At 48.4% G+C, this 12,891-nt stretch overlaps 1 protein-coding gene across 2 annotated transcripts in view; it reads left to right on the top strand.

Moving 5' to 3' along the window:
• Positions 1 to 12,891, top strand: part of SYT2 (synaptotagmin 2) — a 150,294-nt gene that overhangs the window by 74,307 nt on the left and 63,096 nt on the right. The window contains exon 1 of one of the 2 annotated variants that reach the window (XM_029069239.2): positions 12,212 to 12,335. The exons of the other annotated variant lie outside the window; for it this stretch is intronic. The gene's annotated coding sequence lies outside the window, so the exon portion shown is untranslated. Of the gene's footprint in view, positions 1 to 12,211; positions 12,336 to 12,891 lie in introns of those variants that run through there. 2 annotated transcript variants of the gene reach the window in all.

The raw sequence follows: 12,891 nt of genomic DNA, 5'->3' as shown, positions 1-12,891 counted from the left end.
GTGTTTGGACACTGTCGCTTCTAGAGTTTCTGTATCTGATATGCAGCAGAGATTATGTTTCCTCTGTGCAGCTGTGGCCTGAAGCCACAACTGTGGATCAGGGAGTGCATTCTTACGTAGTTGGTCCAGAATAATAATAATAATAATGTCGGTATTTGTTAAGCGCTTACTATGTGCAGAGCACTGTTCTAAGCATTGGGGTAGATACAGGGTAATCAGGTTGTCCCACTTGAGGCTCACAGTTAATCCCCATTTTACAGATGAGGTAACTGAGGCACAGAGAAGTTAAGTGACTTGCCCACGGTCACACAGCAGACGAGTGGCAGAGCCGGGATTCGAACCCATGACCTCTGGCTCCCAAGCCTGGGCTCTTTCCACTGAACCACACTGCTTCCCCAGAAGGGCTCTGGCTTGGATCCAGCCAGCAATTTCTTATTTTGTTGTTGTTAATGGCCTACTATGGGGCAGACGCTGGGCTGGGTATAAGTTCATCAAGTTGGACACAGTTCATGTCCCACATGGGGCTCACAGAAGTAATCCCCATTTTACAGATGAGGCAACTGAGGCACAGAGAAGTGAAGTGACTTGCCCAAGGTAACACAATAGACCCAAGGCAGAGCCAGAATTAGAAGCCAGGTCCTTCTGACTCCCAGGCCTGTGCTTCATCCACTTGGTCATGCTACTTTTCAAGGGCGAGCACTGTCCTTTAATGAGAGTTCCTACAGACAGTTTTCTCCCCCTTTCCCCTTGAAGATGGAGTTGTTGCTGGCATCTTTGAAATCCTGTGGCACTTTCTCAGAATTCCATATTTTGAGGAAAAGCCAGGGCAGGAATCTGAGAGTACTCCCCTCCGGTGCTTGTGGATATCGGCAGACACGCCACTAGACTCCAGACTTTTGCCCATTCTTCTCGTCTCTGACTGCAATGGTGACTTCATTAAACGATGGAGCAAAGGCCAGGCCTTCCTGCACTGACAAAGGAATTCTGTCTGTCTGGCCTCATGCTTGATGAGAGGGGGCATATTGGGGAAATGGTTAAAGTGCTGTTGCCCTTGTCTGGATTGAGGATGGCATCAACTAGTCCCCTCAGGGGTATTTGGGTGGCCTGGATTTGTGATGGGTGCTTGGACATCCTTGGTTTCAGATTGCTTGGCCCTGGGCAAGCTCCATAGCTAGTTCTAAATTCCACAACTGAGATTTGATGACCATCCCTTTTGTCAAGTTCTGCAAGGTCAGGGTGATGCAGGGGGTTGCTTTGATGAAAGTAAGCTTTGATTCCAGATCTTTTTTTTTTCTTTTTTAATGGTACTTAATAGGCACTTACTATGTGCCAGGCACTATATTAAGTGCTAGGGTAAAATGCAAGATAATCTGGTTGGATATAGTCCCTTCCCTCACGGGCTCACATTCTTCATCCCCATTTTACTGAGGCAGATGAGAAATGAAGTGACTTGCACAGGGTCATTTAGCAGACAAATGGTGTAGCCAGGATTAGAACCCAGATCCTCTGATTACTAGATCCGTGCTCTTTCCAACAGGTCATGCTGGTCGTTTTCATCAAGCCAATCCTGGTATGGTCTGTTAGTGCTCCCAACTTTAATGACTGCCGGGTATTCAATCAAATGATAACAATTACTAAGTTCTTACTGGGTGAAGAGCACTGTTCTAAGCATTTGAGAGAGGACAATAGAATTGACATGGTAGACATGATCCCTACCCAGGTAAGCTTCTCGTGAGCAGGGATCGTATCTATTGTAATGTCCTCTCCCAAGCACTTAGTATAGTCCTATGCACACAATAAGCAGCTGATAAATACCACTGATTGATTGACTGAAGAAGCTGAGAATTTAATGGAGAAGACAGACAAAATAAATTAGATACGGGGAGATGTCAGCGTATAAGAATATGTGTTCCTAAACATAGTGGAACTGGGCGTGGGGTGAGTATCAAAGTGCTTAGGGGGTACAGATCCAAGTGCCTAGGAGACACATTAGGAAGGGCAAATAGGGTTGGGAAAGGAGAGGTTAGTCAGGGAAGGCTTCTTGGAGGAGATGAGATTTTTATAAGGCTTTGAAAGTGGAGAAAGTGGTGATCTGTCCTATATGGAGAGGGAGGGTGTACCAGGCCAGATGCAGGACACTGGCAAGGAATCTGAGGCGAGACAGGTGAGATTGAGGTACGGTGAGTAGGTGGGCATTAGAGGAGTGGAATGTGAGGGTCAAGTGCCATTCACTGATTAACCGGTAGTTAAGGTTTAGATCGTTTCTCAGTCAAGCTCTCCGTCCCCACAGTGGCAGTTACAAATGGGTATCCATTAGATCTCACTGCTGAACACTAGAGGATCAACAAAGTGCTCCGGTTTAGCCTTTGGGTGCATTTATTCAATAGTATTTATTGAGCGCTTACTATGTGCAGAGCACTGTACTAAGCGCTTGGAATGAACAAGTCGGCAACAGATAGAGACAGTCCCTGCCGTTTGACGGGCTTACGGTCTAATCGGGGGAGACGGACAGACAAGAACGATGGCAATAAATAGAGTCAAGGGGAAGAACATCACGTAAAAACAATGGCAACTAAACAGAATTGAGGCGATGTACAATTCATTAACAAAATAAATAGGGTAATGGAAATATATACAGTTGAGCGGACGAGTACAGTGCTGTGGGGATGGGAAGGGAGAGGGGGAGGAGCAGAGGGAAAGGGGGAAAAGAGGGCTTAGCTGCGGAGAGGTAAAGGGGGGGTGGCAGAGGGAGTAGAGGGAGAAGAGGAGCTCAGTCTGGGAAGGCCTCTTGGAGGAGGTGAGTTTTAAGTAGGGTTTTGAAGAGGGGAAGAGAATCGGTTTGGCGGAGGTGAGGAGGGAGGGCGTTCCGGGACCGCGGGAGGACGTGGCCCGGGGGTCGACGGCGGGATAGGCGAGACCGAGGGACGGTGAGGAGGTGGGCGGCGGAGGAGCGGAGCGTACGGGGTGGGTGGTAGAAAGAGAGAAGGGAGGAGAGGTAGGAAGGGGCAAGGTGATGTAGAGCCTTGAAGCCTAGAGTGAGGAGTTTTTGTTTGGAGCGGAGGTTGATAGGCAACCCAAGATGCCTTTCCTCTGGACCGTAACGGTAAACTGAATGAATTGACTTTGGTGATGATTGGCTGTTGTCGGGAGGGTTTGACAACTGTCCCTATTTAGCTTTCTGATCCCATGGGGATCAGTGCTTTTTTTTCCCCCCATTTCCACATCGCTGCCTACACGTACATTGCCAATAATAACTTTTACTCTGAGCAGATCTCTTTATCAAGTTAACAATGGGTCAGGTTCAAGCAGGTCCCTTGAGATAGATAGCCCAACAGGGAAAAAACCTTCCCCTCTTGCTCCCTCGTCCCCGGTTGGCATCAATTCCACAACTCTACTTGAAGTCACCGTAGAAGAAGAATCACAGTGGAGAATACCGCAGAGCCCAAGAGTTGCAGGCATTTTTTTTTCTGTGGTATTTGCTAAGCTCTTACTATGTGTCCAATACTGTTGTAAGTGTTGGCACAAATACAAGTTAATCAGGTTGGACACAGTCCCTGTCCCGGGTAGGGTTCACAGTCTAAGTAAGAGGGAAAACACATATCAGTTGAGGAAAGTTAAGTAACTTGCCCTAGGTCACAGAGCAAGGAATTGGCAGAGTCGGGATTAGAACCCAGGCCTTCTGACTCCCAGGCCTGTGGTTTCTCCACTAGGCCACGCGACTTCTCATCTTTTTTTCACCATTAGATGGTGATAGCAACATTTCCCTTCACCCCCCCGCCCCAACTGTGTGCCCGCCCTCCCACCGTCCCCCACTCCACCACACGCACACACACAGAGAACTGGGGGCTAGAGGCCATTTCAAAGGGAGAGTGAATTTCAGAAGCAACTACTGCCCAAGCAAATAACCCCAGTCCTTAAACTGCCCTCTCCACCCCAACCCCAAGGGATCCATGTGGCTGGATCTGTCCCAGACCCCATCCTTCCTTAGGGACTCTCCTAATTTCCTGGGCCAGGGGCAGGCAGGATCAGTTGGGATGTCATCTCAGGCCCTGGGTTGAGGGTACTCCAAGTCATCCTCCTGTATTTCCACCAAGGGGTCGGGAAAAACATCCCACAGACTGCTTTCCTTGCTTAAAGCCTTGTTCCTCTCCCAGCACACAGAGGAAAGCAACCACACCAGAACTCAGTCAATTGATCAAATAAATAAATAAATAAACTAAGTAAATATCAAAGGTATTTACTGAGTGCTAGCACTGTGCTAAACACTTGGGGAGAGTATATTATAATAGAGTTGGTGGACATGATCCTTGCCCACAAGGAATTTGAAGTCTACTAGATGAGACAGACATTAAAATAAATTACAGATAGGGTAAATGGCAGAATATGAGGCTATGTACCTAAGTACTGTGGGTCTGGGCGAGGGGTAAATATCAAAAGCTTAAGGGGTACACATCTGAGTACGTAGGCCACAAATACACACACACACACACCCCACTCCTTCCTCTGGCCTTCCCCTCCCCACCACCCCTGGCAGGAATCTCCTGGCCCTCAGACAAATAACCAAATATATCACAACAGGCAGTATACAACAGGCAATAAATAATTATTGAGCATCTCCTATGAGGAGGATGCCATGCTAGTTGCTTTATAATAATAAAAAACAAAAAATTCAGGATCACAAATGATGAAATTCTGGAACATATATTTAGTCTCCCACCACTGACTCAACACAGCTTCTCTTGGTGGATTGTGTGAAGAGAGTGAATGATAGCAGGATGCCCAAACAACTGCTGCATGGAGATCTGACATTGGGAAACTGAAAGTAAAGTGGACGGAGAAAACATTTTAAGGCTTGATAAAGTAAAATCTCAGACACTGCTGAAAACTAGGCGTCAGTTGACAAGGATAAACCAGTATGGTGTAGGGTTGTTTTTTAATGGTATTTCAGTACTTACTATGTACCATGCACTGTTTTAAGTGTTGGGGTAGATAGAAATTAACCAGGTGGGATGCAGTCCTGTCCCTTAGGGGACTCACAGTCTAAATAAGAGAACAGGATTAGCTCTTTTTGAGCAAAAGTTCATTAAAGACAGAGAAGGTGAAAGTGAAAACAGCTGCAGGTGCCAAAAGCACATTAACACTAATAAACTCATAATATTACTAATAATATGAATTGGGATATTTGTTCATTCATTCAATAGTATTTATTGAGCACTTACTATGTGCAGAGCACTGTACTAAGTGCAGCACTTACTATATCCCAGGCGCTGCACTAAACATAGCGTGGATACAGGATAATACGATGGGACACAATTTCTGTCCCATATGGGGTTCACAGCCTGAGAGGCAGGAGAACAGGTATTTAGTCCCTGTTTTACAGACGACCAAACTGAAGTCCAGAGAAGAGAAGTGACGGCAGGCAAGTGGTGGAGCCGGATTCAAACGCAGGTCCTCTGACTCCCAGATCTGTGTTCTATCCACTAGGCCACACTGCATCTCATTATCAAACAGGACAATGCAATATAGGACAGTCTTTTTGTATGCACATTCTGACTGGGATACTGGATCCTGCATTGTCCTTTGAACACTCTCTCTCTCTCTCTCACATACGCACACACTTACATATATAAATTGCAGTCTCAGTGGCATCTTTCAAACAGAGAAAAAATAAAATCCTTTCTCAATTTAAATTTATAGAAGGCACAGGAATCAGCCACTGGTATTTATTGACTGCTTACTCTGTGCAGAGCACTACCAATTGCTTAGAAAAGTACAATATAAAACATTCATAGCAAGGTTTCAGTACATGTACCCACACCCACACCAATCACCAAGTCTTTCCTGACTATCCCCAGGAATGGACTCTTGGCTATTCTTGGCTCCTGGAGTGTGGGTTAGAGAACAGTCAGTGAATTCAGAGAACTCCCTCTCTGATAAATAATCCATTTCTTTGAGTCCAGACACAGGAATGACCAAAAGGAGTTGAGAATGAGAAGTGGATCACAGAGTAGGCTGAGGAGGTGGGACTGAGTGCGATTCATCAGGGAAAACTTACAGAAGAAGGTGCCATGTAAAGGGGAAGGAGGGAGGGAGGGAATAAGGGAGGAGGGAAAGGAGGGAATGAGGGATGCAGGAAGAGAAGAGGCATGGCAAGTAGATAATAATAATAATAATAGTATTTGTTAAGCGCTTACTATGTGCAAAGCACTTCCAGGTTTGAGGGTTAACTTGGGCTGGTAGATGGGAAAGGGAAAACCAAGTGAGCAGGGCATTAAGTGATTTGTCCACTCTGTGTCCTGGGGAGCTGTCTGACCATCCAGCGCTAAGGAACTGGGAATTTTCAGAGTAGAGAAGACCTTGTTGGTGCAATATTTTCCAAGGAGAGAAACTGAGGCACAGGATGGTTGGCTGGATTGGTGTCCTGCTCTCAACTAGAGCTGAGTCCATGGGGAAACAAGATTATTCCTAAAACCCCAGCATTGTCACAGAGAGGGTCTGCTGCACAGCAGGCATCTGAAGAAAGTCTGGAAATCAGAATCAACAAAGAAACAGGTGGGGGCTCATTAGAAGAGAATCGATCAATTAATAGTATTTATTGAGTGCTTACTGTGTGCAGAGCAGTGGACTAAGCATTTGGGAGAAAACAATATAACAGAATCAGAAGTCACATTCCCTGCCCCCAAGAAGCTTAGTCTAGAGGGAGAGACAGATATTAATATAAGTAAAATGTAGTAAGCCTAAGTCTCAAGGGCTCCTATGCAGGGGAGGTTGTCCAGTTATTCACCATCCTCACTGAGGCCAGAACTGAAAATACCAAAAGAGTGGGCAGAGGGAGAGATGCAGCAAGAGGTGTGATAGGCTGGAGGAAGAACTTCTTGACTCTAAGGATAGTTAGTCTGTGAAGCAAATTGATCTTTTTCTTCTTGCCCTTCACTAGCCCAGTTTTCCACCTGCCATTTCTTCCACCATTCCCATCCTCTAGACTGTAAGCTTGTCCCTCTAGACTGTAAACTCATTGTGGGCAGGGAATGTGTCTGTTACACTGTTGGAGTATATTCTCGCAAGTACTTAGTACAGTGCTCTGCACAGAGTAAGTGCTCAATAAATATGATTGATTCCTTCCAACTCCCCATCCCAATCGGGTCTTCCTCATCCTTCCTCCTGCCTCCTTTTTTTCATGGTATTTTTTCAACACTACGTGCCAGGCATTGTACTAAGCACTGGGGTAGATACAAGATAATCAGGTTAGACACAGTCCGTGTGCCCATGGGGCTCACAGGCTTAACCCCCTTTTCAAAGATGGGGTATCTGAGGCACAGAGAAGGTAAGTGACTTGCCCCAGTTTCCAAAGCAGACAAGTGGCAGAGCAGGAATTAGAACCCAGGTCCTCTGGCTCCCAGGCCCATACTTTATCTACTAGGACACGCTTCTTCTCTGCTTCTCTTTTCCTTCTATTTTGCCTGTGTCCTGACACCTAATCTAACCAGCAATTTGCACTCTCTATTCCTCTGAAACCACTTGCTTGTCCAGGGCAACTTTGTTCCTCATTATTGTACTCCGTGGTTTGGTAGTGTCCATTGAAAAGTCCAAGTGCTTGTCTGTCAGTGAGTAGAACTGTCCTATCAATCAATAATATTATTAATAGCTTGGTTTTTTTAATAGTGTGGCCTAGTGGATAGAACAGAGGCCTGAGGGAGTCAGAAGGATCTGGGTCCTAATCCTAATTCCACTGCTTGTCTGCTGTGCGATTTGGGCAAGTCTCTTTACTTCTCTGTGCCTCAGTTACATCATCTAGAAATAGGGATTAAGACTGTGAGCCCTGTGTGGGAAAGGGACTGGTTCAAACCCAATTACCTTGAATCTACCCAAGTGCTTAGTACAGTGCCTTGCACATAGTAAGTGCTTAAGAAATACCACAATTATCATTTTTCCAAAGTCTACTCACATTACTTACCCACTCACATTACTTACCAGATTTTTGCCTCACAATGACACTGTGAGGTAGGTAGAAAGGCAGGTATTGTTATCTCCATTTTGCAGATGAGGAAACTGAGGTACCGAGAGGTTAAGAAGGGAAGCAGCATAGTCTAGTGGAAAGAGCTTGGGTCTGAAAGTCAGAGGACCTGGCTTCTAATCCCAGCTCTACTGACATGGGTTCTAAACCCTACTCCGCACTTGTCTGCTGTGCTTGGGCAAGTCACTTCGCTTCTCTGTGCCTCAGTTACCTCATCTCTAAATCGGGGATGAAGATTGTGAGTCCCCTGTGGGACAACCTGATGACCTTGTGTCTATCCCATTGCTTAGAACAGTACTTAGCACATAGTAATCGCTTAATAAATACTGTCATTATTCAACACTTAGTACAGTGCCTGGCACACAGTAAGTGCTTAAAAAATGCTATAATAATTATTATTATTTTATACCTGTTATGTGACCTGGGGCAAGGAACTTAACTTTTTTGTTCCTCAGGCCCTCATCTGCAAAATGGGGATTCAGTACCTGTTTTTCCCCCTACATAGACTGTGAGCCAATGTGGGATCCAATTATCTATAGCAGCATTTAGTATGATTCTTGGCATATAGTAAGCACTTAACAAATACTGAGTATTATTATTATTGTTATCTGACTTGCCAAGAGTCACTCAGCAGGCCAGGAAGAGCTCCTACTCGAACCTGGGTCTTCCGGCTTTCAACCCATCTCTCTTCCACTACACCCTGCTGCCTCCCCAAGACCCCACCCCCTGTTGTGTGTAGAACAATATGCTAAGTGCTCCGGTGAGTGCTGTAGCTGTAGGAGACATGATCTCTGCTCACAGGCAGTGTACATTTTAAAGGAATCATGATAGTCTGCTTTAGACTGGAATCTCCTCGAGGATAAGGTCTCTGGTTTTTGCTCACTTTGTACAGGTGCCAGTTGGTGGACACTTTAGGAGGGTGTTACAGCACCTGCTCCTAAATTCTTCGAGCTCTCAGGAAACCACGCTCAGCAATGACAGGAGAGAGCTTTCTTCTAGAGGGGAACAAAGATTGGGGATCATCTCTGTGTGAATCATTCATACCAAATACCCGGACCAGCCCCCTGTGCCCTGCCCGGAGTTTCCAGTCATCCCTAATTCTGCAGGACTGCTGGTCTTTCCAGGGGCCAGTTGGGATGCAAAGAGGCGAGTCGTGTGTTTTGGGGAAGGAGGGGGCCATGCTGGCGGGTGGGAGAGTCACCCCTGAATATACACTCTTGGGGATTTACTTCCCTGTTTTTCCATTTGTATTGGTGTCTAAGACACAGGGGCTTTTTAGACCACCTAACAGCCATTTTGCAGAAACACTCATGATCCCGTCTCACTGGGCAGGGCATAGAGCAGCAATGAAAGGCAGCCGCCAGTGGCCTTCTCTGCTGTTCTGAAGGCTTGACCTTGAGCCACTGATCTTTTAATGTCTCTGTTCTGTCTGAGGGTAAGGAGGATGCTGAGGGGTCCCTGAGAGGGGTCATTTTGGACTGGCAAGTGCTCCACTATTATCTCTCTCTCACACACACACACACACACACACACACACACACAAGCACGAAGAAGTACACTCAAAAATCCCCAAGTCAGCTTGTTTCTCCAGAGGCAGTGCTCGGTGAAGAGTTACATGAGCAACTCCCACTCAGCAAAGGCAGAGAGGAGCCGCAGCCTGCAAATTCCAACTCCAGCAATAGAGAGGAAATAGGGGCAGGACATAGGTGTTAGGGAAGGGGGTTTAGGGGCTGGGGAAGGGGAAGGGGTGGAGACCAAGATACTGCCATTACCGTTAAGCAACTGCCTTGCTCTTTGAGTCTGCCCTAGGTTTTGCCTTTTGGAGGTCAAGGGAGAAAGGAGCCTGTTTTAGGACAGGAGGAGGGGAGAAGTTATGTGACAAACTGCAGTTGGAGAATGTTAATAACTGTGGTATTTGTTAAGGTCTTACCACGTGCCAGATACTGTTTTAAACACTGGGGTAGAAACAAAGTAATTGGCTTGGACACAGTTCCTATACCACACTGGGCTTACAGTCTTAATCCCCATTTTATAGATGAGGAAACTGAGACACAGAGACATTAAATGACTTGCCCAAGGTCACAGCAGACAAGGAGTGAAGCCGGGTTTAGAACCGAGGTCCTTTCGACTCCCAGGCCTGTGCTCTATCCACTAGAAATCATAATTTGACTAGCTTGTTTTGGCATAATGCTTTTATTTCTCCAAAAGATCTTTACATCAATCCCAGCTCTGCCACTTGCCTGCTGTCTGGCTTTAGGCAAGTCACTAAACTCCTTTGGGACTCAATTTCCTAATCAGTAAAAATGGAGATAAAATACCCGTTCTCCCTCCCCCTTAAACTGTGAGCCCTATTTGGTACAGGGACTATGTCTGATCTGCTGATACCTACCCCACTGCTTATTACAGGGCTTGGCTTATTATAAATACTTAAACACCACAGCTATTATTATCAGTCATCTCATTTTATCCTCACAACATTCTTGTAAAGTAGGAAGAAACAGATACTATTGCCCCCATTCTAAAGATGAGGAAACTGAAGCCCAGAAACATTAAGTAACTTGCCCAAGGTCACACAGCAGGCTGGAGACGGAGCTGGGGTTAGCTTCATGGCTTAGTGGATGGAGCACAGACCCGAGAGTCAGAAGGAACTGGGTTCTAATCCTGCTTTGACGCATGTCTGCCGTGTGACCTTGGGCAAGTTACTTAACTTCTCTGGGCCTCAGTTACCTCTGTAAAATGGAGATTTAGAGTGTAAGCCCCACGAGGGACTGCCCAAATTGATTAACCTGTATCTACCCCAGCGCTTAGAAAAGTGCTCGGCACATAGTGAGTGCTTAACGAATACCATAATTACGGATTACTAATATCATTACATCTCCTGACTCTCAGGCCTGTGTTCTTTCCACTAGACCCGGTTCTGCCCAGCCACCAATCGGTCAACCGATGAATGGTATTTGCTGAGTATTTATTGTTTGCAGAGTACTGGATTAAGCCACCCACCAAGAAAACTTCACGTCACTTGGCAGAAGTCGAGGAAGAGAGTCAGAAAGTTATTATACAGAGGAAAGAGTCTGGCTTTTTCTTGCTCCCCTCTGAAGGCAGTTTGAGAGAAAACGCAGTAGTGGGGATTGGGGTAAGACAGCGAGGAGACCCCTGGGACCGAGAAGTGAGCTGATTGTTTTAACCAGAAAGGGGGAGGGAGGGAAGTTGGAGGAGGGGAAGGGGAGGTTCATCCGTCAAAGACTAGACCCTGTGGGAAAAAGAGTAGTAGGGTGCAGATAGCCATAGGCGATCGGCTCAGTTGCCTCTACGGAGGCTGGCAGGTCACCTCGCTCTGTGCTGTGTGACCTTAGGCCGGTCACTTGACCTCTCTGTTTCCTTCCTCATAAACGGTAATTACGCTCTCTGCAAATGGAAGCGATGAAGGTCCGCACCTCTGGTCGTCTCTCTGTCCCTTTCCCTCTCTCCCTTTGTCTTTGCCTTTCTCTCTCTCCCCGCACCCTCCGGCTCTTTCTGGTTCTCCTCCTCCGTGCCTCTCTCCTCTCCTCTGGGAATCTTGGCTTCCCCCGGGAATGACACCGCCCCCTCAGATCCGAATCCGGGCTCCCCACCTACCTGACCCCCTCCCAAGAGCTTCACACCTAGTCCCTCCAAGCTCCCGGGGACTCAGTGTGCAGGGGGAGGGGGACCAGTGTCGCAGGATTGCTGAGTCGGGGGTGGGGGAGAGAGAGAGAGAGAGAGAGAGAGATCTCTGCAGAGGCAGAGAGACACAGAGAGAGTGTTTGTGGGGGGAAGGGCAGAGGGGACACCCCAGGAACCTTAGGACAAAAAGGCCAAAGAAAGGAGGTCGGCCCCCCGAAAGTTCACCCCAAGCCCCTCCAGGTTAACCCTTTCCTCCCTGCCAGGTCCTACCCTCTCTCTCCCCCCCCCCCCCATCTAGGGGAGGGGAGGCGGGCCAAGCCCAGCCGGGGAGACCCCCGGGGGACCCCCCCACCTTTCATGGCTGCAGCTCGGTGCTCGGGGATTACCTCCGGGGCCCGGCGCGCAGTGTGCAGGGGGATGTGAGGAGCATTGCAATTGGAAGAAGAGGGAGCGGGGCAGGTTGCTACTACTGCAGAGAGAGAGAGAGAGAGGGGAGACGGGGAGAGGGAAGGGAGGAGGGAAGGAGGGAGGGGAGGGATGCGGGGAGGAGAGAGGGGGAGCTCGGGCTGGACAGAGCGTGGAGGAGAGGGGCCGCAGCCGCCCGCAGGACAGGCAGCGGGGAGAGAGCCCCATCCCCCCCAGGCGCCCCGGGACCCCCCAGCCGGCTTCAGAAACCTGGGTAAGACGGGGCTCGGGGGCTCAAGGCGTGCGGAGGAGGGGGGTCGATGGGGCGGAGAGGCTCTGAAAGCTGTGGGACCCCCCGCCTCCCACCCGTCCCGGCACAACGAGCCAACCGGAACGCATCGTTCGTGCAAGGACCGGCCCGCTTAATATTAATAAGGATGGTGTTTGCTAAGGGCTTACTGAGGTGCCCGGCACTGGTCTGAGCGCTGGGGTAGATTCGAGGTGATCGGGTTGTCCCACGTGGGGCTCGCAGTCTTCAGAGAGGAGGGGACTGAGGCACGGGGAAGCGAAGGGGCTTGCCCAAGGTCACGCAGCAGACAAGTGGAGGAGCCGGGATTGGAACCCATGACCTCCGACTCCTAAGCCACGCTGCTTCTCTAGCTTAGCCCTGACCCCGGGGACGCTCGGGGGGCGCGGGGAGGGGGGTGTTCCGGAGTTCCCCAAGCCGGGGGTTTCCCCCCCTCCCCCGCCCGGGAGTTGAAGTTGAACGGTTTGGGGAAGGTGGGAGCCGGGGGTCCCTCCCCACCTGCTCCAACCTCCCCCGCGCTGTC

The sequence above is a fragment of the Ornithorhynchus anatinus genome, chromosome 7 (genome assembly GCF_004115215.2).
Source record: "Ornithorhynchus anatinus isolate Pmale09 chromosome 7, mOrnAna1.pri.v4, whole genome shotgun sequence".
NCBI classification, from domain to species: domain Eukaryota; kingdom Metazoa; phylum Chordata; class Mammalia; order Monotremata; family Ornithorhynchidae; genus Ornithorhynchus; species Ornithorhynchus anatinus.
This window is presented reverse-complemented; position numbering and strand designations above follow the sequence as displayed.